The following is a 25407-nucleotide window of genomic DNA, read 5'->3' on the forward strand; positions in this document are numbered from 1 at the left end:
CCAATGGCAGGAGCCAGGTACTTATCCTGGTCTCCCATGGGGTGCAGGGTCCAAGCATTTAGGCCATCCTCCACTGCACTCCCTGGCCACAGCAGAGAGCTGGCCTGGAAGAGGGGCAACCGGGACAGAATCTGGTGCCCCGACCGGGACTAGAACCTGGTATCTATCTGGGTCTTCCATGTGGGTGCAGGGGCCTAAGCACATCCTCCACTGCTTTCCAAGGCCATAAACACAGAGCTAGATGGTAAGGGGAGCAGTTGGGACTTGAACTGGTGCCCATGTGGGATGCTGGTGCTGCAGGCACCAGCCCCCAGAGGTAATTTTTACAAATCACACACACTCAGCAGGCATTAATTCAGTACTTCCCCCTACCAACTGCTGCAGGACACAGATATCTGTTCACACTAATGATGGGCTTGCTCTAGTCACTCAGTAAAACAAGGCTTCCTAAGCATGCAAAGTGAGTGCAATGTAGAGGAGGCAAAAATAATCAGCTTGCAAGGACTCAACTTAAGCTATTATATTTTAGACAATATTGAAGAATTTTTTAAAAACTACCTAACAATACAAAGTAGTGTTAATATCCATCATCCAACAGGTCTTACTAAGTAGACAAACAAGAGTAGTTAAAACCAAGACATCAAGCCGGCGCCATGGCTAAATAGGCTAATCCTCCGCCTTGCGGCACCGGCACACCAGGTTCTAGTCCCGGTTGGGGCGCTGGATTCTGGCCCAGTTGCCCCTCTTCCAGGCCAGCTCTCTGCTGTGGCCAGGAAGTGCAGTGGAGGATGGCCCAAGTCCTTGGGCCCTGCACCCCATGGGAGACCAGGATAAGTACTTGGCTCCTGCCATCGGATCAGCGCGCTGCGTCGGCCGCGGCAGCCATTGGAGGGTGAACCAATGGCAAAGGAAGACCTTTCTCTCTGTCTCTCTCTCTCTCACTGTCCACTCTGCCTGTAAAAAAAAGAAAAATAGATTTTGAGATTTAACTTTCTGTATGAGTTCTGGGGGAAATGTCCTATTTAAACCAAATTCCAGCAAGTGGTATCTTTACCTGGTCGACTGGTCCCCCCATGTGTCTGTATCCCTTCCCAAAGGAATAGAAAAGGAGCAGCAGCTATTTCTCTTTAAGAAAGTGATGAGAAAGTCATATCTCACTTTGAATCACAACCCAGCCATGAGACTTACACAGCTAGCCCCGCCTGCTACAGAAGAGCCTGAGTGTAATAGCCTATCTGGCCTTTACTGCCGACCCTCATGGACAGCGTGTACACACTGGACAAAGGCAGAGGTTGATACAGTTCCTGCTACAAAGACCCGTTTTTAAGGCATATTTCTATCTTAACATTCACACACTCCAGTGCAGGCCTTTGGCCTAGCAGTTAAGACACCGACAGAGATGCCCATGTCCCATATTAGAGCAGCTGGATTTGATTCCCAGCAGCAACTCATAATTCCAGCTTCTCACCTTTGTAGAACTGACTTCTCAAGTGGGAAACCCAGATTAAGATGCCAACTCCTGGCACGGGCTATGACATAACCATAGCTACTGTGGGTGTTTGAGGAATAAACCAATGGATGAGAGGCCTCTTGTTCTTGTAACTAAAAACTTTCAATATTGCATTATTTTCTGTGCACATACTTTCAAAACAGGACTGATAAATAATTCAGTTGCACCAGCCAAGCAATACCAGCAGCCACCAGAAGTCGAGAGAGGAGAAAATGGATGATGCCCGAGAGCCTCAGCACCTTGACTTCCAGCCTAGTGAGGCTGACTTTGGACTTCTAGCCTCCAGAATGCTGAGAGAATAAATTTGTGCAGTCGTAAGAGAATTTGTTAAGGCAGCCACAGGAAATTAATAACAGTGGCACTAACTTTAGGCTTTGACTTTTTTTTAAGATTTTATTTATTTATTTGAGAGGTAGAGTTACAGACAGTGAGAGGAAGAGGCAGAGAAAGGTCTTCCTTCTGTTGGTTCAGTCCCCAAATGGCCTCAACACTGGAGCTGCACCGATCCGAAGCCAGGAGCCAGGTGCTTCTTCCTGGTCTCCCACGCGGGTGCAGGGCCCAAGCACTTGGGCCATCTTCTGCTTTTCCAGGCCACAGCAGAGAGCTGGATCAAAAGAGGAGCAGCCAGGACTAGAACCGGCGCCCATATGGAATGCAGGCACCACAAGCGGAGAATTAACCTACTGCAACATGGCACTAGCCCCCAGGCTTTTCCTTTTTTTAAGCCATAGTCCCTGGCCAGAATGTTCCAGCTTGATTTTAATTTGACCTATAAATTGGAGTTAGTGATTTAAATCTAGCTGATCCCTTGCTTGAGAAAAATATATTATAATCAACATTCAGAATACTTAATAACAGTACAAAGGATGCCCTATTTGTGGAATATGGGGTTGCAATGAAGGAGGAAAACTCCCAAGTTCATTTTCACTAACTCCTTCAGTAATATTCACTGGGAACGTGCCATAGACCGGGCACTAGCCTAACTGTTGGGGAAACAATGTCTAAGGCAAAGACCCAGGGGCTGACATTGTGGATCAGCAGTTTAAGCACAAGTTCAAGTCCTGGTTGCTCCACTTCCAATCCAGCTCCCTATTAATGAGCCTGGGAAAGTAACAGAGGATGGCCCGAGTGCTTGGGTCCTTTCTACCCATGTGGAGGACCTGAAGAAGTTCAGGCCCTGGCTGTTGCAACCATTTGGGGAATGAGCCAGCAGATAGAGGATCTCTCTAATTCTGCCCTTCAAAGAAAACAAAAAAAAAGACCGAGTTCCCCGAAAGGCTTTCCATGAATAAGAAAAACAGAAAAGGCCCAAGGTAGAGTAAATGAGAACCCAGCTTTATAAGCTAATGTACAAAAATATGTAAAATGTATCATAATACATCAATACTTTAGTATTATCTATGAACGAAATATGTTTTGTGGAAAACAAGAAGAACCCTTCATGAATGTAGAAATGAAGCTAGGAGGTCAGGCTATCACCCGACCCAGAAACAGGTCCCAGGAAGACATGGAAGGAAACATTCAAAACACAAGCTAGTAAGAGAGCAAGGGCGGCAGAACATGTGCAAAAACTCACATACAAAGTGAAAAGAGTTAGGTCTTAGTGTTTGAAGCTGAATGGTCTTTATCCATTGAGTCAAATGAATCAGAATTCAAATTACCATACTCACCGACGGGCCTGCATAAAACGCTTGCCTCTGTAGAAAGCCTACAGTCATCCAAGTTCTACTATAATTCGCAACCCTAAAGCTGGCACAATCATCTTCTTATCCAAGGGTGGGAGGGTTGCAGGAATCCAGGGGGCAGATCTAAATGGCCCAAGGAAGCTGACTGAACACTCAAATGACCGGGTTCAAAGGGCAAGTTGTATAACTCAAGGCCATAAAGCCAAAGAAAAGCACTCCTGTTGCTCAGCATTAAGTCTCCATTGCTTCACAGCTGTGTGAAAAGGGCTTGATTCTCCATTTTATTTTGCATTTTTTTTAAAGACACAATCAGTGGAATTTTTTCCACTTGGAAGTAGCAAAAAATGACAAGCATTCTTACTAAAGAAATCTAATACCACTTGTCTCGGCAACTCTCCCAACTTTCCTGGCTTCACTCAAGCGCTCAGCCTCCTCGGACAGGGCAGCGGGGCACTCGCCTCTGGGCCTGAAAAAGCTTCCTGGGAAACTCTGCCTCTCAAGGGACACTCTCAAAGGTCAGACGTCAGCTTGGCCCAGTGACAGCGTTCGCCTGGTCCCAGAGGCAGGGAGAATGTGAGGCAGTATGCTCCTGTGAATCCCCTTTGTCCACCAGCCCAGCCCCCAGCCCCCCAGAACGGGACACAGAAACCTGTAACTGCAGCTCTGAGACTCGCTGAGAGACGCAGATCAGTGGACGGCCGCACTCCCTGCGTCTAGACGAGATGCAACGGGAAGGAGCTCGGCCCACCTCTGGGGAGGTCTTCAGAAAGCTTCTGCAAAATGTATTTGTTGAAAAATTACGTGTGGATTTCCAGAATGTTTTGCACCACAAGAAACTGTATTTTAATTCCATATTCTATAAGCATTTTGACATACTTTCATATATTCTTGTCCATGAAAGCAATAATGACTGAACCAGAAGCAAATCAAACCCCGAGACCCCATTATTAGCAACGTGCAGGAACCAAGGAGCACTTTCAATGACACCAGCTAAATCCAGAATGTGGAAGATTCTCCGAGACAAATGACCAGGTTCCTTCAGCAAACACGTAGTTTTACAAAGGGATAAGTGGGGGCTGGCACTGTAGTATAGGAGGGAAAGTTACCACCTACAGCACCTGCCATATGGGTGCCAGTTCAAGTCCCAGCTGTTCCGCTTCAATCCAGCTCCCTGCTAAAGTGTCTGGGAAAGCAGCAGAGGATGGCCCAAGTGCTTGGGCCCCTGCACTCACAACCTAGATTAAGCTCCTGGCTTTGGCCTGGCCCAGCCCTGGCTTTTCTGAACATCTGGGGAGTGAACCAGGGGTTGGAAGATCTCCAACTTTGCCTTTCAAATAAAATAAAACTTAAAAAAAAAAAAAAAAAAAAGAGGGGCACGGCGCTGTAGCACAGCAGGTTAAAGCCCTAGGCCTGCAGCACCAACATCCCATATGGGTGTAGTTTGAGTCCTGGCTGCTCTACTTCTGATCCAGCTCTCTGCTATGGCCTGGGAACGCAGTAGAAGATGGCCCAACTCCTTGGGCCCCTGCACCCACACAGGACCCAGAAGAAGCTCCTGGCTCCTGGTCATCTCAGCTCTGGTCATTGCAGCCACATGAGGAGTGAACCACTGGATGGAAGACCTCTCTCTGGCTCTACCTCTCTCTGTAACTCTGTCTTTCAAATAAATAAATAAGTCTTTAAAAAAAAAAAAAAGCAAAGAAACCAAGGCCAACAAGAGATCTTCCACCCACTGGTTCATTCACTAAATGCACACAACAGCCAGGGCCAGGCCAGCCAAACCTGCAGTCAGGTGGTAGGGACCCAAGTACTTGAGCCATCACCTTCTGTCTCCCTGAGTGTGTGTTAGCAGGAAGTTGCATGGGAAGTGCAGCTGAGACTCAAACCCAGCAACTCCAGCAAGGGATATGGATGTCTGAAGTGACATCTTAATCCCTGTGCCAAACCCGCCCCTATAATTGAACTCCATATATAGCAGGTTTTTAGTCTGTATGACAGATTGTAAATGAGTCTATGTTTAATAATGTTTGTTTAGTTCATATATAGGTAAAGATTTTCCTAAATACGTTAGAACTATAAGAGGTTACCTAAATCCAGAGCCAAACTATCAACTATTCGTTAATGCTCATCTATGACAAACTAAGAAATTGAGAAACTTATAGCAATTTGACAGTTATTTATGTCTACTGAATCTCTTGGGAAAAAGTTAACATTTGTGTTCCATCTTCACTATGAAAATTTTTCTGATAATTTCTAACTGTTCATTCTTAATTTGTAAGGCAGAGAGACGAAGAGAAAGGGAAGGAGAAAGAGACAGATCTTTCTACCCAATGATTCACTCCCCAAATGCCCTCAACAGACACGGCTGAGTCAGGCAGAAGCCTGGAGTCCAGAACTCCATCAGGGTCTCCCACTTGCATAGCAGTGACCCAGGTTCTTGTGCCATTACCAGCTGCCTCCTGCGGTGCACATTAGCAGGAAGCTGGAACAGGGAACAGAACTAGACCAGGACCCAAGCCCTGCGACATGGGATATGGGTGACCTGAGCAGTGCCCAAATGGCTGTGCCAAATGCCCATCCTTGGGTTATTTTTAATCCAAATTATACATAGGCTAATTGAGTTGCTGCAGAAAGTAAATCTCTGTTTTCTTATACTTTGCAAATTTAGTAGTTGTATTGAGAATTATTAAGCACCTATTGTATGGCAATCATTCAGTTTTACAAAATTATCTCATTTGTTCATCAAAACACCGAAGTAAGTAATCTTGTTATTCCCACTTTACAGACGAGATAACTGAGGTATGGATAGATAAAGAACTTGACCAACAACGCATACAGCTAAAGATGAGGAGGCACAATTAGAAACCTGCTGGTAGACACCTAGCAGCTGCATTCCTAAGGACTGTGCTGTGAGGAGGAGGGAAGCCAGGGACCTAAAGAACAAACAGTGACATATGTTGATCCTTGTGATATGGGTGTTACATTTTGCATGCCTGATTCAATTCAACTAGTTATTTAAAACAATAAAGTAACATAGCATTTCACCAGTATTTTTAAATTGAATAAAACTAACATCTTCTATGTTTGCCATAACAAAATCCGACAATGTAGGAAAATAAAGCCATTCCTGTAATAATTCAGTGAATTTTGGATTCAAACTGATTCCTGAGTGATATTTTTCAAACTATCAATGAAAACAAATTTAAATAGAGGATATGGAAAAGGCATACATAAATTGAATGTGATGCAAAAAATATATACTTAACAAAAAATATTAAGCCCTAGCAATGAATATATTCAGATTGGTTGTAAATATATACTAGAAAATGGGATATATGTGGATTAGTCACATAAAACACCACCTATCACCAGCATAATCCCATTGAAGGAAGACTTTAAATGTGGACAGAACTGATTTTATAAGTCACATATGAAATCACTTAATTTTTTAAAGATTTATTTATTTGAAGGTCAGAGTTACACAGAGAGGGAAGGAGAGGCTCAGAGAGAGAGAGGTCTTCCATCCGCTGGCCCACTCCAGCTGGTTGCAATGGCCAGAGTCGCACTAATCTGAAGCCAGAAGCCAGGAGCTTCTTCCCGATCTCCCATGCAGCTGCAGGGGCCCAAGGACTTGGGCCATCTTCTACTGCTTTCCCAGGCCACAGCAGAGAGCTAGATCAGAAGTGGAGCAGTCAGGTCTTGAACTGGCCCCCATATGGGATGCCAGCACTGCAGGCGGCAGCTTAACCACTATGCCACAGCGCCAGCCAATGAAATCATTTAATTCTGAGATGAGTGACAATTTTGATACATTTAGTCTGATCATATGTTTTCAGTAATATATTATTTAAAATAGTGATCATGTACTGGTGATATAAACTTCAAATCACAGCTAACTAGGTATGGGGAGTTATTCCAGAGGATTTTAGCAGGTGGACCCTGGTTAAATAAAGCCATCCTGCGGCACACGCAGGAAGCCAGCCGAGGTCAGTGGAACCGCCCAGCTTCAGACTCCTGCGGTTGCTGGAGTGACTTTGGAGGGCAGCTGCCTCTTCCCTCTTTGGGACTGCGCACACTGGGGTGTCCTGCCAATAAGCTTATATAAGCAAGTCATTTTGGAAATATACCTCACCCCTCAGCCAGGCATTCAGATGACAGCACCTGCTGGCACTCACTACACTCCATTACAGCCACAGGAGAGACCCTGAGCCAAAACCCCCACCCCCGCCTAAGCCAATCATGAATTCCTTACTCACAATTACTGTGAGTTTTTTTTTTTTTTAATGTGTAAGTTTCAATCAACATTTTCGGGTGTAGTCAACACAGCAATGGATAATGTACCCTCACCATGTCAAGATACAGTATGCAGTAAATTGAAAAGTGGGGCATGCCAGCTATAGATTTTTGTCCATAAAAATGTTAATTCATCTATTTCCACTTGCAGCCCTGATAGAATGACTGGTATTGCATAAACCTTCACAATAAACAACTGCTAACCCATACAAACCATTTGAAATGATGTTTTCAGGCATTGATTAATGGGCAATGCCAGAGAGTAATCATAGAGAAGAGAAACCATTGCATTAAGGGCCAGGATTGGCCCAACATTCTGCCTAGAGGCACTATCTAGACTAGCACAGTGAAGGGAGGCCAGGACTACAAGTCCTGCTGGGCGGAGGAAAAGATTGGCATTTAGGTCTAACACAATGGCTGAAAGATAAATAGAACTGATAAATATGTAGCCAGATTGAGCACAGCGGGATGGGAGAGATGAAACACAAATTATTATCAGTATCAGCATTACTGGGTCAGTATTAAAAAGCTAAATACTAGAGGAAAATAAGCACTACAATAAAAATATTTATGCCAAGCCTGGCACTATGGCATTGAAGGTTAAGGTTCAGTGCCCATATCCCATGTGGGTGCCGGTTCTAGTTCTGGCCATTCCACTTCTGATCCAGTGCCCTGCTAATGTGCCTGGGAAAGCAGCAGCGAATGACCCAAGTGTTCAGGCCCCTGCATCCATGTGGGAGACCCAGAAAAAGTTCCTGGCTTCAGCCTGGCCCAGCCCCAGTTGTTGCATCCATCTGGGGAGTGAACCAGCAGATCAAAGAGCTCTCCCTCGTGCTCTTAAAAAATAGAAATATTGGGGCCGGCACTGTGGATGGATAGATGAGCAAAGAAATTGTGATGTACATACAGTAAAGAATAAAATCCCAGCTCTGGGCCGGCGCCGCGGCTCACTAGGCTAATCCTCCGCCTAGCGGCGCCGGCACACCGGGTTCTAGTCCCGGTCGGGGCGCCGGATTCTGTCCCGGTTGCCCCTCTTCCAGGCCAGCCCTCTGCTGTGGCTAGGGAGTGCAGTGGAGGATGGCCCAGGTGCTTGGGCCCTGCACCCCATGGGAGACCAGGAAAAGCACCTGGCTCCTGGCTCCTGCCATCGGATCAGCGCGGTGCGCCGGCCGCAGCGCGCCGGCCGCGACGGCCATTGGAGGGTGAACCAACGGCAAAGGAAGACCTTTCTCTCTGTCTCTCTCTCTCACTGTCCACTCTGCCTGTCAAAAATAAAAAAATAAAAAAATAAAAAATAAAAAAAAAAAATCCCAGCTCTGGCTGTTGCAGCCCTCTGGGGAGTGAACCAGTGAATGAAAGATGTCTGTCTCTTTTTCTTCTCTCTCCCCTTCTGTTTCTCTGTAACTTTGCCTTTCAAATAAATAAGTTTTTTAAAAAAGGAAAAAAAATGATGTGGTCTTGTACAAAAAAAACCTTGAAGATCACAAGTACCTTCTTTAAAGATGAGCACATTAAATGCATATAATACATCATCTTGGCAGTACAAGATTTCAGCATTCAAAATCTCATAAGTTACTAAGTCACTATAGTAACAAAGAGAAAATATTATATAGTTATTTCAACAGATGCAGATAAAGAATTTGGCAAAATTCAATAACCATGTATGATATAACAATGCCCAGGAAAATAGGATAAAGAGCTCCTATGACAAAACTTACAGCTACTGTCATACATGATGGTGAAACACTGCATGTTTTCCCTCTAGGAGCAGAGAACGAGACAGCTGTCAACTCTTACCACACTGACTCAATATTATATTCAAACTTTTTATTAAAACCAAAAAAGGCGTACAGGTTGGAAAATAAAAATGGAATTTTTTTAGTGTTCATATTTATTTTTATGTACTTGCAAGGCAGAATGACAGATTTTCCATCTGCTGGTTCACTCTCTGAATGCCTGCAACATCCATGGCTGGGCCAGGCTGAAGCCATGAGCCAGGATGCATTAGCTGAATCAGAGGCAGAACAGGTCAGTGTTGTGATGTAGCAGGTTAAAGTGCAGCAGGTTAAGCTGCAACTTGCAAGACCCACCTCCCAAAACAACCTGAGTCCAGGCTGTTCTCCTTCCAATCCAGCTCTCTGCTAATGCACCTGCAAAAGCAACAGATGATGGTCCAAGTCCTTGGGCCCCTGTACCCATGTGGAAGACCTCACTCGAGTTTGTGGCTCCCAGCTTCAGCCTGGACCAGCCCCAGCCATTGCGGGCATTTGAGGAGTGAATCAGCAAGTGGAAGATACACTTCTCTGCTTTCAAATAAATCAGTCTTTTTCAAATTTAAAATTTCTGTGGGTCTGGGGCTGTGGTATAGTGGGTTAGTTTACTGCCCACCTCACCAGCATCCCACACGTGTGCTGGTTCCAGTTCTGACTGCCCCAATTCTAATCCAGCTCCCCGCTAAAATGCCTGGGAAAGCAGAAGATGACCCAAGTACTTGGGCCTCTGCACTCACATTGGAGACCTGGATGAAGCTACTGGCTTTGGCTTGGCCCAGCCCTGGCCATTGTTGCCATCTGGGAAATGAACCAGCAGTTGGAAGATCCCCCCTCACAGTGTGTGTGTGTGTGTGTGTGTGTCCCCTCTAATTCTTTCAAATAAGTCTTTAAAAAATGTTTAAACATCTCATCAAGAGATAACATTCGGGGGTAAGTGTTTAGTGTAGCAGTTAATTCACTGCTTCAAATACCTGCATATAATATCAGAGTGTTTGTTCAAGTCACAGTTGCTTCACTTTTGATGCAGCTTCCTGCTAATATGCATCCTTGGAGGCGTTAGTGATGGCTCAAGCTCTAGGGCCCCTTTCACCCACGTGGGAGACCCACAAGGAGTTCTTGGCTCTTGGTTTCAGCCTAAGCCAATTCTGGCCATTGTGGGCATTTGCACTGAGAATCAGCAATGGAAGATTTCTGCCACTCTGCTTCTCTGCCTTTCAAATAAGACGTAGATAGAAAAAAGTTTTGAAAACATTCAGGAAATGAAGACAGCAGACAAGAATCGGGGGGCAAAATTCCCAATATATGCATCTAACAAGGGATTTAAAATACACTGAGAGAGCCAGAGCTGTGAGTGGGAGGATAAGCCGCTGCCTGCCATGCCAGCATCCCACAGCAAACTGCTGGTTTGTGGCCCAACCCCGGCCATCGTGACCAGTTGGGAAGTGAACCAGCAGTACAAGATCTTTCTCTCTATCCTTCTTTCAGTCTGCTTTTCAAATAAAGTAAATCTTTTTTTAAAGATTTATTTATTTATGGCCGGCGCCGCGGCTCACTAGGCTAATCCTCCGCCTAGCGGCGCCGGCACACCGGGTTCTAGTCCGGGTCGGGGCGCCGGATTCTGTCCCGGTTGCCCCTCTTCCAGGCCAGCTCTCTGCTGTGGCCAGGGAGGGCAGTGGAGGATGGCCCAGGTGCTTGGGCCCTGCACCCCATGGGAGACCAGGAAAAGCACCTGGCTCCTGGCTCCTGCCATCGGATCAGCGCGGTGCGGCGGCCATTGGAGGGTGAACCAACGGCAAAGGAAGACCTTTCTCTCTGTCTCTCTCTCTCACTGTCCACTCTGCCTGTCAAAAAAATAAATAAATAAATAAATAAAATAATAAGATTTATTTATTTTACTTGAAAGTCAGAGTTACACAGAGAGAGGAGAGGCAGAGAGAGAGAGAGAGGTCTTCCATCCACTGGTTCACTCCCCAGATGGCCGCAATGGCCAGAGCTGCGCCGATCTAAAGCCAGGAGCTTCTTCCGGGTCTCCCATGCAGGTGCAGGGGCCAAGGACTTGGGCCATCTTCTATTGCTTTCCCAGGCCATAGCAGAGAGCTGGATTGGAAGTGGAGCAGCCAGGACTGGTGCCCATATGGGATGCCGGCACTGAAGGCAGTGGCTTTACCCGCTGTGCCGCTGTGCCACAGTGCCAGGCCCAAATAAAGTAAATCTTTAAAGACTTTAAGGGGCTGGTGTTGTGACATAGCAGGTAAAGCCTGGGAAAAGCAATGGAAGATGACCCGAAAGAGAGAGAGAGAGAGAGAGCTGCCATCCACTGGCTCATTTCCTGGATGGCCGCAGTAACCTGCGCTGTGCTAGACCAAAGCTAGGAGCTTCTTCCAGGTCTTCCTTCTGAGTAGCAGGGACCCAAATTCTCGAGCCATCCTCCATTGCTTTCCAAGGCCATTAGCAGGGAGCTAGATCTGAAGTAGAGCAGCCAGGACACAAACTAGCACCCATATGGGTGCTGACATTGCAGGCAGTAGCTTTACCCATAATACCAGCCCCAAAAGCTCTTTGTAATAGTGATCATTTCAACTAAAGGGCAAAACTAATTTCTAATGAATGATTAATCATGTTTTATCATCTTTGTCATTTGGATGGATAAAATGTTTCTGCCTCTGAAAAAGCATGAGAACCATTGATCTCATCCAATCCTTTTATTTTTAAGAAAGCAGAGCCAGGCCAGTACTGTGATGGAGCAAGTTAAGCCACGGCCCATAACTGCACCAGTTTGAGTCCTGGCCCTTGCACTTCCAAACTAGCTCCCTGCTAATGTGCCTGGGAAAACATCAGATGATGGCCCAAGGGCTTGGGCTCCTGCACCCACATGGAAGACCAGGAAGAATTCCTGGCTCCAGGCTTCAGCCTGGTCCAGCCCAGCCATTGCAGCTATTTGGGGAGTGAACTAGCAGATGAAAGATCTTGCTCTGTCTCTCCCAAACTCTGCCTTTCAAATGAGAACAAAATAAATCTAAGAGGAAAGAAAAGAGAGAAAACAGAGCCAGAGATATAGCCAATGTCTTGCTCCAAGGCATTCAGCTAAAAATGGTGGAGTGGGACCAGCATTCAGGTACCTTTGCTCTCAGTTCAGTGCTGCTTGGTGTAAGTTGATGTAAACTACTGGGGAAATACCCGGATGAATGAACCTAAGTGTGTTAGACATAACTATCTAAAAATTGTATTCTGAAGTTCAAGCCAATCAACAGTAGAAACATTTTTTAAAATTTCATTTTGTGGGCTGGCACCACGGCTCAATAGGCTAATCCTCCGCCTTGCGGCACCGGCACACCGGGTTCTAGTCCCAGTCGGGGCACCAGATTCTGTCCCGGTTGCCCCTCTTCCAGGCCAGCTCTCTGCTGTGGCCAGGGAGTGCAGTGGAGGATGGCCCAAGTCCTTGGGCCCTGCACCCCATGGGAGACCAGGAGAAGCACCTGGCTCCTGCCATCGGATGAGGGCGGTGCGCCAGCCACAGCATGCTGGCCACAGAGGCCATTGGAGGGTGAACCAACGGCAAAAGGAAGACCTCTCTCTCTCTCTCTCACTGTCCACTCTGCCTGAAAAAAAAAATTTCATTTTGTGTATTTGAACGGCAGAATGACAAAGAAATCTTCCATCCACTGGTTCACTCCCCAAATGGCCACAAAGAGCTAAGCTAGGAGCCTAAAACTCCATCCTGATCTCTCCCATGAATAGCAGGGATCCAACCACTTGGATCATCTTTTGCTGCTTTCTCAGACTCACCAGCAGGGAGCTGGATCAGAAGAAAAACCACCTCAGATTCCAACTGGTGCTCCAAGTATGCGATATGGTCCCACACATGGTAACTTAATTCACAGCACCACAATGCCATCCCAAGGTACTTCCACAAAATTTAAGGCAAAATATTTTATTACGCTTTTAAGAACCATATGCAACAAATTAACTAGTAATATTTCATAACCTTTACTATAATTAAATAAAACTTTGAATATAAAAATTGGATTTACAATAAGATATATACAGAATCAACAGCCTACCCTTTGACCTAATAATTCTATTTCTGGGATTCTAGCCTAAAGAATTATAGAATTAGTCATTTTTTTTTTTTTTGCACAAGAATGTTCACTATAACATTTTGTATTGAGAGAAAAATAGGATTCTGCCTGGATGTCCAACAGAAGGGTAATGGTTATGCAAACCAGAGTTCAAGTACAGGACAGGTTATTACACAGACATATGATACATTAAAAAAAGTAGTAACATGGGGAAATAACCAGGACTAACATTTACTGAGAACTTTCTAAAAGCCAAGAATGGTGTTAAGAGTTTCACACATATTCAGTCACTCCCCAATTATGAGTCTATCAGAAGAGTTCTTTGTCATCATCTTTTTAGAAATCAGAAAGTTGAGCCGGCACCGCGGCTCACTAGGCTAATCCTCCGCCTTGCAGCACCGGCACACCGGGTTCTAGTCCTGGTCGGGGCGCCAGATTCTGTCCCGGTTGCTTCTCTTCCAGGCCAGCTCTCTGCTGTGGCCAGGGAGTGCAGTGGAGGATGGCCCAAGTGCTTGGGCCCTGCACCCCACGGGAGACCAGGATAAGTACCTGGCTCCTGCCATCGGCTCAGCGCGGTGCGCTGGCCGCAGCACGCTGGCCGTGGCGGCCATTGGAGGGTGAACCAACGGCAAAGGAAGACCTTTCTCTCTGTCTCTCTCTCTCACTGTCCACTCCTGCCTGTCAAAAAAAAAAAAAAAAAAAAAAAGAAAAGAAAAGAAATCAGAAAGTTGGGGCTGGTGTTGTGGTTCAACAGATTATTATACACCAGCATTCCATATCAGAGCACCAGTTCGAGTCCCAGCTGCTGCACTTCCAATACAGTTCTCTGCTAATGTATCTAGGGAAGCAGGAAAAGATGGCCCAAGTGCTTGGGTCCCTGCCACCCACATGCAAGACCCTGATGGAGTTCCAGGCTCCTGGCTTTGACCCAGCCCATCCATTTGAGGAGTGAGCCAGTCATTGGAAGACCTTTCCTTCTGTGTAACTTCCTCTGTCACTCTCAAATAAGCGAGAGCACGAACAAGAATGAGCACACAAGCACAACAAACTTAAGCTTACTAACTTGTCCAAAGTCACAAATGCAAAGCAGCAGCCAACATTTGAACACAGTGCTGGGCCGGCACTGTGGCGTAGCAGATAAAGCCACCACTTGCAGAGCCAGCATCCAATACAGACGCTAGTTTGAGTCCTGGCTGCTCCACTTCCAATCCAGCGCTCTGCTATGGCCTGAGAAAGCAGAAGATGGTCCAAGGACCCATGTGGGAGACCCAGAGGAAGCTCCTGGCTCCGGATTGGTGCAGCTCTGGCCATTGCGGCCAACTGGGGAATGAACCAGCAGATGGAAGACCTCTTTCTCTCTGCCTCTCCTTCTCTGTGTGACTCTTTCAAATAAATAAATCTTTAACACATACACACACACACACACACACACACATAGTGCTAACTCCAGACATATGTTGTTGGTATGTTTTAACCTACTTTATTTTAATTATATTCAAAAGATAAAGAGATCTTTCATCTACTGGTTCCTTCCTCAGATGCCCACAAAGCTGAGCTGGACCAGGTCAAAACCAGAAATGAGGAACTTAATCTGGGTCTCCTACATGGTTGGCAGAGATCCAAGTACTTGGGCAATCACCTGCTGCCTCCCAGGGAGCACATTAATCAGCAGGAAGTTGGAAAGTAGAAAAGCCAGGACTCTAACAAGGCAACCCAATATGGTATGCAGGCATCCCAAGCAGCATCTTAATCACTGCACCAGACACCTGCCCCCAGAGTGCTCCTTAAATGAAAACTCCAGGGAGTAAAATTATAGGTAGATCATTAATCCTACTTTTAAGATTTATTTATTTATTTGAAATGCAGAGCTACAGAGAAGCAGAGGCAGAGAGAGAGAGACAGAGGTCTTCTGTCCACTAGCTCACTCCCCAGCTGGCCACAATGGCTGGAGCTATGCCGATCAGAAGCCAGGAGCTTCTTGCAGGTCTTCCATGCAGGTGCAGGGGACCAAGCACTTGAGCCATCTTCTACTGCTTTCCCAGGCCACAGCAGAGAGCTGGACTGAAAGTGGAGCAACCGAGACTCCAACCGGCGCCCATAGGGGATGCAGGCACTGCAGGAGGTGGCTTTATCCACTACACCACAACGCTGGCCTCCCCCCTACATTTTTTAAACAGTTTAAAAAAAAGAGTGAATCAGAAGATTCATAGTGGTTTTCTGTAGGTAGTATGAAGATCATGAGTTTCTACCTTCCACAAATTCCAGTTTTTCTGTAACATAAACACAAAGATCTTCATGGACGTTCATTCTAAGCCTCTGGTCCTTGCCCAAGCATGAGTTACAAGGAGCTTGCCCACGCCCAAGACTGCTCTCCAGGGCCACCTGCAGAAAGATTTGCTGGATCCACCCCTAGTGCCCAGCAGAAGTTACTGGATCAAGGTGGCAACATCTCCCCAGTGAGGGAGACTCACTGGACTTGCCTGCACCAAGCCCCTCCCTCTCTTCCCACTTCACTGTGACCCTTTCCACCCCACCTCCTGCTCCTCCCCCAACTTGTGAATCCCTTTGAAGAAACCATCTAACGTCACCTTTCTACCCCTCTCCAGACCTAGACTAGTGCTCCACATGTAATTCCCACATGACTTAACACACATGTGTAAAACAAAAAACCTAGAAGCCATAATCAGAAGGAATCTCCTAGAACATATGACATGACTTGGAGCGGGAACTTGGTGCAGCAGTCAAGACACCAGCTGGGAAACCCACATCCCATATCAGAGCACCTGGCTTGTGATCCAGCATCCTGCTAGTGTATACCCTGGTGGGCATCAGGTGATGCATGCACTTTGATCCCTGCCACCCACGTGAGAGACCTGGGTTGAGTTCCCAGCTCCTGGCTTCAGCCTGGCCCAACCCTGGCCATTGCAGCAATTTGGGGGAGTGAACCAGCAGATGGATGATTGATCTCTCTCTCCCTGCTCCTGTCTCTGCCCTTCCTTCTCTAACTCAGCAACTCTTTCAAATAAGTAAATATTAAAAAAAAAAAAAGAAATTAGCAATAGTGGCCCCAGGATATAGGTTATAGTCACAAGCTCAATCTTATCCCTGATGGGAGGAAAAATAGAGAAATGTTAGGATACCTTTCAGGATACCTCATAGAGACTCATTGCTTTTGAGCATTCAATGCGAGATCAAGTCTTTTTCCCCATTCAGTCTAGGTGCCAGCCAGAACCTGATCAAGCTTGAAAGCACTGTTGACACCTGCTGACAGCACATCCTAATTTCACACACCACTGGGACAGCATGAAGGCAAGACACCACCACTACTACCCCACGGCTGTGCCATGAAGCCACATCCATGTAGTTCAGGAGAACTCAGGGGTTTTCTGGTGGGACTATCTCAGCACATAGGTGTTGTTATCTTCTGTGCCCTGCCCCAACACTCACAGGCTGGTCTAATGACAACCCTGAAGGAATACTTAACAGCAAGAGAGATGCAAGGTCCACAGAATCTGCCTATCCATATAAAGTCAGCCAGCCCAATAGCAACCAACACTAAGAACAAATACCCTTCGACCCACTACTAGGAAATTAAAGTTCCTTTCGCATACATGTCCAGGATTATTAAGTCACCAAGATGTCAGCCAGAGTGTCCCTGTCTCTAAGGACCAAGTTAGATCAAAGCCCCACAGCCATCCAGAGCACGCCCTCACCACCTTCCTCCAGAACTCCAAGTCCTTCAGAGGTCTTATTCATGTCTGGCCATTTCCAATCCTCAAAGTCCTGCCTGTGTTCTGTCATTCCTTTATCTTCACCCCTAACAACCTCTCTCCCAAACAACAAGTGCAAGAGGCAAATCGTACTGAAGGTCTATGGATCACAGCACACAACTTAGCTTACATTTTATGCGGCCTTGTCGTTCAAAGTCACATCAGATTTCTCATTGGCTGCCTCATTTTAAATGTCACACAGTCTTAGCCCATTTGGGCTGCTATAAAGAAATATATGAGACGGAATAACACCAAAGGAACAGAAATGTATCTCAGTTCTGGAGACCGGCAAGCCCAAGATGAAGGCACCAGCAGATTCCGGGGCTGTGAGGACCTGCACTGTGCTTTGCAGATGGCACCTCTTGATGGGTCATCCCACGGCATAGAGAGGAGCACTGTGATAAACAGCCTCACCCATCCACTCAAAGGATGGGCCCAGACTCCAGAAGCAGCAAAAATGAGACTTTACTACGGATTGTGCAAGACCAAGTGCCTGGTGGGCCAGCACACCTGGGGTAGCTTTTACAGCAAGCTCTATTTCCTAGCATGCAGGTCCCTCCCCCAGCTCCTCACTGGCTGAGTAACTACAGGTTGCAATCTTCCCAGCGTTGGCTTCAGCTGTTTTGGCCACTAACAGCCTGTTTGCCAAGAACTATCAGATACATGTCAACTAGCCATTATGCTAGCTCATCATCTACTCAGTCATCTTTGAAAATGAACCAAATATTTTCTCACAATCACTTTTTCTTCTTCTTACAGTTTTGGTCTCCCATTCATTTTGATGACCGTCTCTTTACCTTCAGATATTTTGTAGAATGCCAGGGTGAAGGGAACGGCCAATGGAACTGAGACACAAGTCTGGGCCCAATTGGACTAAAACAGGTCATGGAGGTTCCTCTTTCCACAATACCACCGGACATCAGCCCAGGCCATAGGAGGGCTGAGTAATCACCAGTCTGAGGCTCACCAGTAATATTCCAGATGTATGTGCAGGTGGAGAGTTCCCCCGCAGATTTATTGAACTTAGCCCCCTGCCTGGAGAGGCAAGAGGAATAATGGATGTTCCCTATGGAGCAACGGGCATTGCCCTGGCGTCTGACCTTTTAGTGTAAAGAAACACAATGAAAGGCTTTCACAAACCTCATTTCCCTGCGGCTCCTCATCCTGGTGTAGAGCCAGCATGCATAGGATCAGTATCCCATCCTAGGGGAAACAGAACCACCTGTGCCTAGGGTGAGGGCTCGCACTGGGAACTTGACCCATTCTACTCGGACGTGCTTATCTGTGTGCCCTGTCTCAGTTTCTATACTAATTCATCTCTCTCCCACAGTTGTTTTATTAATGTGTGAAGGCCGAGCCAGCCCATAGTTAAACTTTCCTTACAGTCACATTAAAGGGCTCTTGGGGTTGTCTGCACATTTCCCACTGGTCTTTTACCCTTTTTGGGGTCTTGTTTGCCCATCCTTTTCAGCAGTTTGTACAACCGCCTCAGTGGTCAGGAGCACTTGACAGGCACCTTCCCAACTGGGTTGGGGCTCATCTTTCTTCCAGGTCTTATTTAGCACCCAGTGGCCAGGTTCTGGGTGAGGAATCCTTTCAACCTCAGGGATGATCAGTCTTCCCACCTTAGGCATTTACACGACTTCAACATACCTGCTCAGCGATGAGATAGATTCCCACACACCCACAGCCTCAGGATTGCATCACTCATAGCTTGGAGACCCCAGTGGCTCCCGTTATGTAATATGTTAATTCCCTCAAACACACCAATTTGGTGTCATTACAATGCATTTTCCGAGGTTCAAACATTTGTCCTAAACAACCTGTTTTAAACTGAATTTTCCCCCAGTCAAGAACCCTACCAGCATCAGAAAAACACATGAAACCTGTATCTAGATTAGTTACAAAAAAACACAGCAAAACTTGAATTAGCATGAGGTATCAGCATCATGAAACAAGGAGGTAGATAATCAGATAATCCTACTATTTGGAATCCTAAGATCCAACCTAAATGCAACAAATCTGTGACATCGCTTCAGTTTCTTTGTATCTTAACCCTTTTCACCAAGAATACATCCTCATGCTTATGGCTTCCTTACCAAAAAGTTTCAGACCCTAGAAGTCTCAGGCGCTCATTGGTAAGCTGCAGCCTTAATGCTACTTTCCCGTACTGTTCACAAGGTCCCTTCTCTGTCCAGATTTTTTTAATTTTAAAACTTGATTGGGAGCATACAATTCACAAGTTTGAGCTGACCAATTGCTAGGTAATCTTCCACCTTCACATAAGGATCAAGCAATGTATTCTGATTGGTTGTAAACCCTTATTCCTGTGTTTTTATTTACGCTGCATCTACCCCTAATTCTAAACCTAATCTCACAGGAGATTAATTCCCACTTCAGGTGCACAAAAAAAGTTGAGTTTTTTTTTTGTTTTTTTTGGTTTTTTTTTGTTTTTTTTTTGACAGGCAGAGTGGACAGTGAGAGAGAGACAGAGAGAAAGATCTTCCTTTTGCCGTTGGTTCACTCTCCAATGGCTGCTGCGGCTGGAGCGCTGCGGCTGGCGCATCGCGCTGATCCGAAGCCAGGAGCCAGGTACTTCTCCTGGTCTCCCATGCAGGTGCAGGGCCCAAGCACTTGGGCCATCCTCCACTGCACTCCCGGGCCATAGCAGAGGGTTGGCCTGGAAGAGGGACAACCGGGACAGAATCCGGTGCCCCGAACGGGACTAGACCCTGGTGTGCTGGCGCCGCAAGGCGGAGGATTAGCCTATTGAGCCGCAGCGCCGGCCCACACTCGCTTAGTATTTAGGACACACCTCAGACACACACACTCGACCTCCGAAAGTACCCAGCCACCAAGGTAGAACTTACAGTCCAATTTTTCCTACCTCAGCTCCTGCACAAGGTTGCCTGGTTGCCACTGGAACCACTTATTCCTTTCTGTGTCATGTCCGCTGTCTTCCACATAACAGTGTCAGGCTCTCTGTGGCTTCTATGCTGAGACAGGGCACCTAGACAGAGAAGACCACCTATACTCAGCCAGGACAAGTCTCCCCCCACTCTCCGCCCAGCCACAGAGATCCCTGACAAGCCCACAAGATGTGAGAAACAGCTTCAGGCGTCCCCTCAAAGCATGGAATCACTCAGGAAGTGCAGCGGGAGCGAGGTTCTACTAAGGAGAAGCCTGGTGGGCCCGCACTCCAGGCCCGTCAAAGCTAGACACTTATTTCCTAGCTCCCAGGTCCCTCCCCAGCTCCTCATTGAGTGAGTTACTACAGGATTGCAATCGTCCTGGCATTGGCCTCAGCTGTTTTGGCCACTAACAACCTGTCTGCCAAGAACTTTCAGGAGCATGTAGCCTAGCCGTTGTGCTAGAAGTTGTGTTCTCACAGCTAAACACTTTACTTTGAAAATGAAGCAAGTTGGGGCCAGTGTGGTGGCGGAGCGGGGAAAGCTGCTGCCTGAGACAGCAGCACCCCATATGGGCACCCATTGGAGACCCCTGGCTGCTCCTCTTCTGCTCCAGCTCCCTGCTAATGCACCTGAGAGAGCAGCAGAAGATGGTCCAGGTTCTTGGGGCCCTGCACTGCATGGGAGGAGACCTGGAGGAAGCTTCAGCCTGGCCCAGCCAGCCCCAGCCATTGCCACCATTTGGGGAGTCAGCCAGGGGATGACAGATTTCTCTCTGTGTGCCCGTCTCTCTGTGATGTCAAATAAATAAATCTTAAAAATAAATAAATAGAAACGAACCAAATATTTACTTCTCAGAGCACCAAAGGGGCCAAAAGACTCCCCCACGCCTTGGTTTAAAAGCACTGATCCCATTCATGAGAGTGGAACCCTCATGGCCTAATCATCACCCAAAAATATTGCATTGGGATTAAGTCCCTACATGAACTTCAAGCCATGGCACCCAGCTTTCAGCCATGCCCTGTGTTGGCGAGTCAGTGCTGAGCACTTGTCGCTCCCCCTCTTCATGGAGGAACGACACTAAACCCTGCCTAGGCTTCATATCCGAGTCACGGCACCATTATGTCGCTCCCCCTCTTCATGGAGGAACGACACAGGACCCTGCGCTGTTCTTTCGTCTGCTCGGCCCTCCCCGGGTTTGCTGCTGGTTCTTCCCGGGTTGGCTACCGTCCTTCCACCTCCGTGGAAGGGCGGTTCCCCCTGCCACTTTCCCCACTTCCGCGGGGGAGCGGCACACCGACACCGCCGGCCGGCTCTCTCGGGGGCTGCTCAGGTGTTCCTTCAGATAGATGTTCCCCTTAGATGTTCCTGGTGCATGTTGTCTCTCTCCTCCTTTATAGTCCTCTTCCACCAATCCCAACTCGGCTGCCCACACGCCGAGTACACTGCTCTCCTCCAATCAGGAGCAGGTCCTGCTGCTTATTGGTTGAACTGGAGGCAGCTGCGTAGAAGCTGTTTCTCCCTTCTCAGCGCCATATTGTGGGAGAGCAGATGCATAGAATAAGTCTTAATTCCAGTAACTTAGTCTAGTCCGAGTTGCTCCCAGTTGCTCCCCACAAGCACTGTCTTAGCCGGTTTACATATATTATCTCAATCCTCACAGAAACCATAGGAAGAGGGCGCTGCTTTTGCAATAAAGAAGCTAAGGTTTAGCAAAATTATGGCATTGATCCAGGGTCACTCCATGTTAAAGAATAACATAATCTGCTATAACAAAAAGGCCTGCATATACAGTGGCTTGCTTAAGGCAGAGATTTATGTCCCCCTCACAGACACACAGGGGCAAGAGGTACATGAGTTACCCCAGTGCACAGCCAGCATCGTTACAAGGGCTCCAGGCTGGGGAAGCACCTTCTCGGCCCTGTCCCCACCTGTAAGAACACAGCGCTCCTTCCCTCCGGAGGACAGCGCTTCACCAGACACCAAACTGCTGGCTTCTTGATCCGGGACTTTTCAGCCTCCAGAATAATGAGAAACGGATTTCCGCTGTTTGTAGATTACTTCATCTGTGGCGTTTTGCTATAGCTAAATTGTCTAAAACAATCCACAAAACTCAGAAATGACTCCTGCAAACATCGAGCTATCATCCCAGTAGAAAATTAGCTCCAGTGCAAGCATTTGGCAGGGTGGGTAAGGCACTGCAGGTATTGTAAAGCTGCAGGTTAAGCCACCGCTGTGTCACCAGCATCCCATATCAGAGTGCTGGGGTTCAGCCCCAGCTCCACTCCAGTTCCAGCTTCCTGGTGATGTACAACCTGGGAAGCAGCAGGTGATGGCCCAAGTACTCAGATCCCTGCCACACACATGGGAGAATCAGACTGAGTTGCTGGCTCCTGGGTCCAACCTATCCCAGATGCAAATATTGCAGGAGAGTGAAACAGTGGAAAGAAGATTCTCTCTCTCTCTCTCTCTCTCTCTCTCTTTCTCTTCCTCCTCCTCCTCCTCCTTCCCCCCACTTCTCTGCCTTTCAAATAAAATGAAAATAATAACATTTTGATTTTAATTTTTAAAGAATTTTTTATTTTAAAAAAAGAAAGCAAAATGAGCTCCAGGAAGGCTGTGATCTCCCGTCAATATTTATTCTTAAAGCCCAGCACCATGCCTAGCACTGATAGGCTCATCAAATACCAGGTATGAGTGAATACTGAGGCTTACCCAATGCAGTTGTTCAAAAACTGTGTGTTTCTTATGATTACCTGAGTGGCCTTGATCTTATTCATGTCTTTAAACAATTCCTTATGAAGCCATAACATTTTTTTAAAGCATGGCAACGCAGGTCTATTCCAGCCACAGTGCTCCTCTAATCTAAAATCCTCTTGCACCTGTATGGACTTTCATACTTCTTGTCATTGCAACGTGTTCACCAGATTTTTAGTCCCCCTGTGATGCTTTGAAGTAGAGTCTGACTGAAGAAATTCAGTTTGAACTTGGACGAAGTTCAGAGTAAACATTACAGACAATTTCCTTTAAATGTGATCTTAGATGGTAGAAAAAACATTAAATATATCAGAAATGGGGGGAAAGGAATTTTTTTTACCTTTTGAAGGTTTGATATTGGAGTATATAAAATAAACTGACAATAGACAGATTAACGGGAGAAAAGGCATACAAATTTTTTACACATAGGCACACTGAAGTCTCACAAAATATGACTTAAAGAGACCAGGTGGTTGGTGTTTATATAATGCCCTAAGCTCCCATAATAGGGGCTTGCAGTTTCTGGAGGATGGTGGGAACTGGACTGTGCTGAGGCCAGGATCCAGGAGCTAAATGCAGGTCTCCCACATTGGTGGCAGGAACCCAATGACTTGGCTGCCTCCTAAAGTTTGCATTAGCAAGAAGCTGGAGTCCAGAACCAGACCCAAATATCAAAACCAGGTACTCCAATATAGGACATGGGCACCCTAACGGGAGTCTTAACCACTAAGCTAAACAGCCATTCTCAGAGATTATTTTGAAGACCCTATTAGTTACCATTTTAAATGCATTTAGTTTAGGGCAGGCGCTGTGGCATAGTGGGTAAAGCCACTGCCTGCAGTGCCGGCATCCCATAGGGGCACCAGTTCAAGTCGTGGCTGCTCCACTTCCGATCCAGCTCTCTGCTGTGGCCTGGGAAAGCAGAGGAAGATGTCTCAAATCCTTGGGCCCCTGCACCCACATGGGAAGACCTGGAGGAAGCTCCTGGCTCCTGGCTTCAGATCAGCCCAGGTCTGGCTGTTGTTGCCAACTCGGGAGTAAACCAGCGATGGAAGACCTCTCTCTCTCTCTCTCTCTCTCTCTCTCTTTCTCTCTCTCTGCATCTCCTTCTCTCTCTGTGTAACTCTGACTTTCAAATAAATAAATAAATAAATCTTTAAAAAATAAATAAAAATAGGCCGGTGCCGCGGCTCACTAGGTTAATCCTCCTCCTTGCGGCGCCGGCACACTGGGTTCTAGTCCCAGTCGGGGCACCGGATTCTGTCCCGGTTGCCCCTCTTCCAGGCCAGCTCTCTGCTGTGGCCAGGGAGTGCAGTGGAGGATGGCCCAAGTCCTTGGGCCCTGCACCCCATGGGAGACCAGGAGAAGTACCTGGCTCCTGCCATCGGATCAGCGCGGTGCGCCGGCTGCAGTGCGCCAGCCGCGGCGGCCATTGGAGTGTGAACCAACGGCAAAGGAAGACCTTTCTCTCAGTCTCTCTCTCTCTCACTGTCCACTCTGCCTGTCAAAATAAATAAATAAATAAATAAATAAATAAAAATAAATGAATTTGGCTCAAAGTAACAACAGTGTTAAAAACTAGGATGAGACTCCTGTACCCACATCACAACTGTGACCTGACCAGCAGTAACAATAAAATACTATCAATTGCAAAATGCATCTTGATTTCAGAAATGTTCAAATGTGAGTCTAGTGTGATGTGTTGGCTAAAGCTACCACCTACAATGCCGGCACCCCAAATGGGCACTGGTTCAAGTCCAGGCTACTCCACTTTCAATCCAGCTCCCTGCTAATGGCCTTGGAAAAGCAGTGCAAAATGGCCTAAGTGCTCCATCCCCTGTCACCCATATGTTATATCTGGAAGAAGCACTTGGCTCCTGGCTTCAGCCTGGCCCAACACTGGCTGTTACAGCCATCTGGGAAGTAAACCAGCAAATGGAAGATCTCTTTCTTTCTTTTCTTCTCTCTCTCTCTGTAACTCTGACTTTCAAATAAATAAATAAATATTTAAAAGAAAGAAAGAGAGAGACGGAGGGAGGGAGGGAAGGAGGCAGGCAGGCAGGTAGGAAGGCTCATTTTAAGCAGGGGATGGAAGGCTTAAGTCCTGGAATCAGTGCAATGTGGGACTGAGCTCCGAATCAAGGTTCAGGTTCATATTTCTTTTCCTTTTTTTCTCTTTTTTAAAGATTGATTTATTATTTGAAGGTCAGAGTTACACAGAGAGAGAAGGGGAGGCAGACAGAGAAAGAGTTTTCCATCTGCTGGTTCACTCCTTAATTGGCCGCAATGGCCAGAGCTGCACCAATCCAAAGCCTCCTCCAGGTCTCCCACGTGGGTGCAGGGACCCAAGGACTTGGGCCATCTTCTACTGCTTTCCCAGGCCACAGCAGAGAGCTGGATCAGAAGAGGAGCAGCTGGAACTTGAGCTGGTGCCCAGGTGGGATGCCAGCACTGCAGACGGCGGCTTTATCCACTACGCCACACTGCCAGCCCCAGTCAGGTTCATATTATATTGACTGCATCCTTGATGACATCCATTTTAGGGAGTAGTAAGGGGAAGACAAAGAGGAATGGGTTGGGGAGACAACAACCAAAGAAAGCAAATACTCACTAGTTTCAAATTTATCTTGAG

The 25407-nt window shown here is 46.8% G+C and overlaps 1 long non-coding RNA gene across 2 annotated transcripts; it reads right to left on the reverse strand.

The window, feature by feature from the left end:
• Positions 1 to 1931: 1931 nt before the first annotated feature.
• On the reverse strand, positions 1932 to 21484 carry LOC149122582 (uncharacterized). 2 transcript variants are annotated; one of them, XR_016219324.1, is made up of 4 exons: positions 21179 to 21484; positions 19997 to 20119; positions 3845 to 3968; positions 1932 to 2114 (listed from the first exon to the last, which is right to left on the reverse strand). It is a non-coding gene; the product is annotated as an uncharacterized LOC149122582 (long non-coding RNA). The 2 variants fall into 2 exon arrangements; XR_016219323.1 differs by lacking the exon at positions 21179 to 21484 and having other exon boundaries at positions 19997 to 20773.
• Positions 21485 to 25407: the final 3923 nt, after the last annotated feature.

The sequence above is a fragment of the Oryctolagus cuniculus genome, chromosome 13, assembly GCF_051225735.1.
Source record: "Oryctolagus cuniculus isolate XC-2025 breed Fujian yellow rabbit chromosome 13, ASM5122573v1, whole genome shotgun sequence".
In the NCBI taxonomy this organism is placed as follows: domain Eukaryota; kingdom Metazoa; phylum Chordata; class Mammalia; order Lagomorpha; family Leporidae; genus Oryctolagus; species Oryctolagus cuniculus.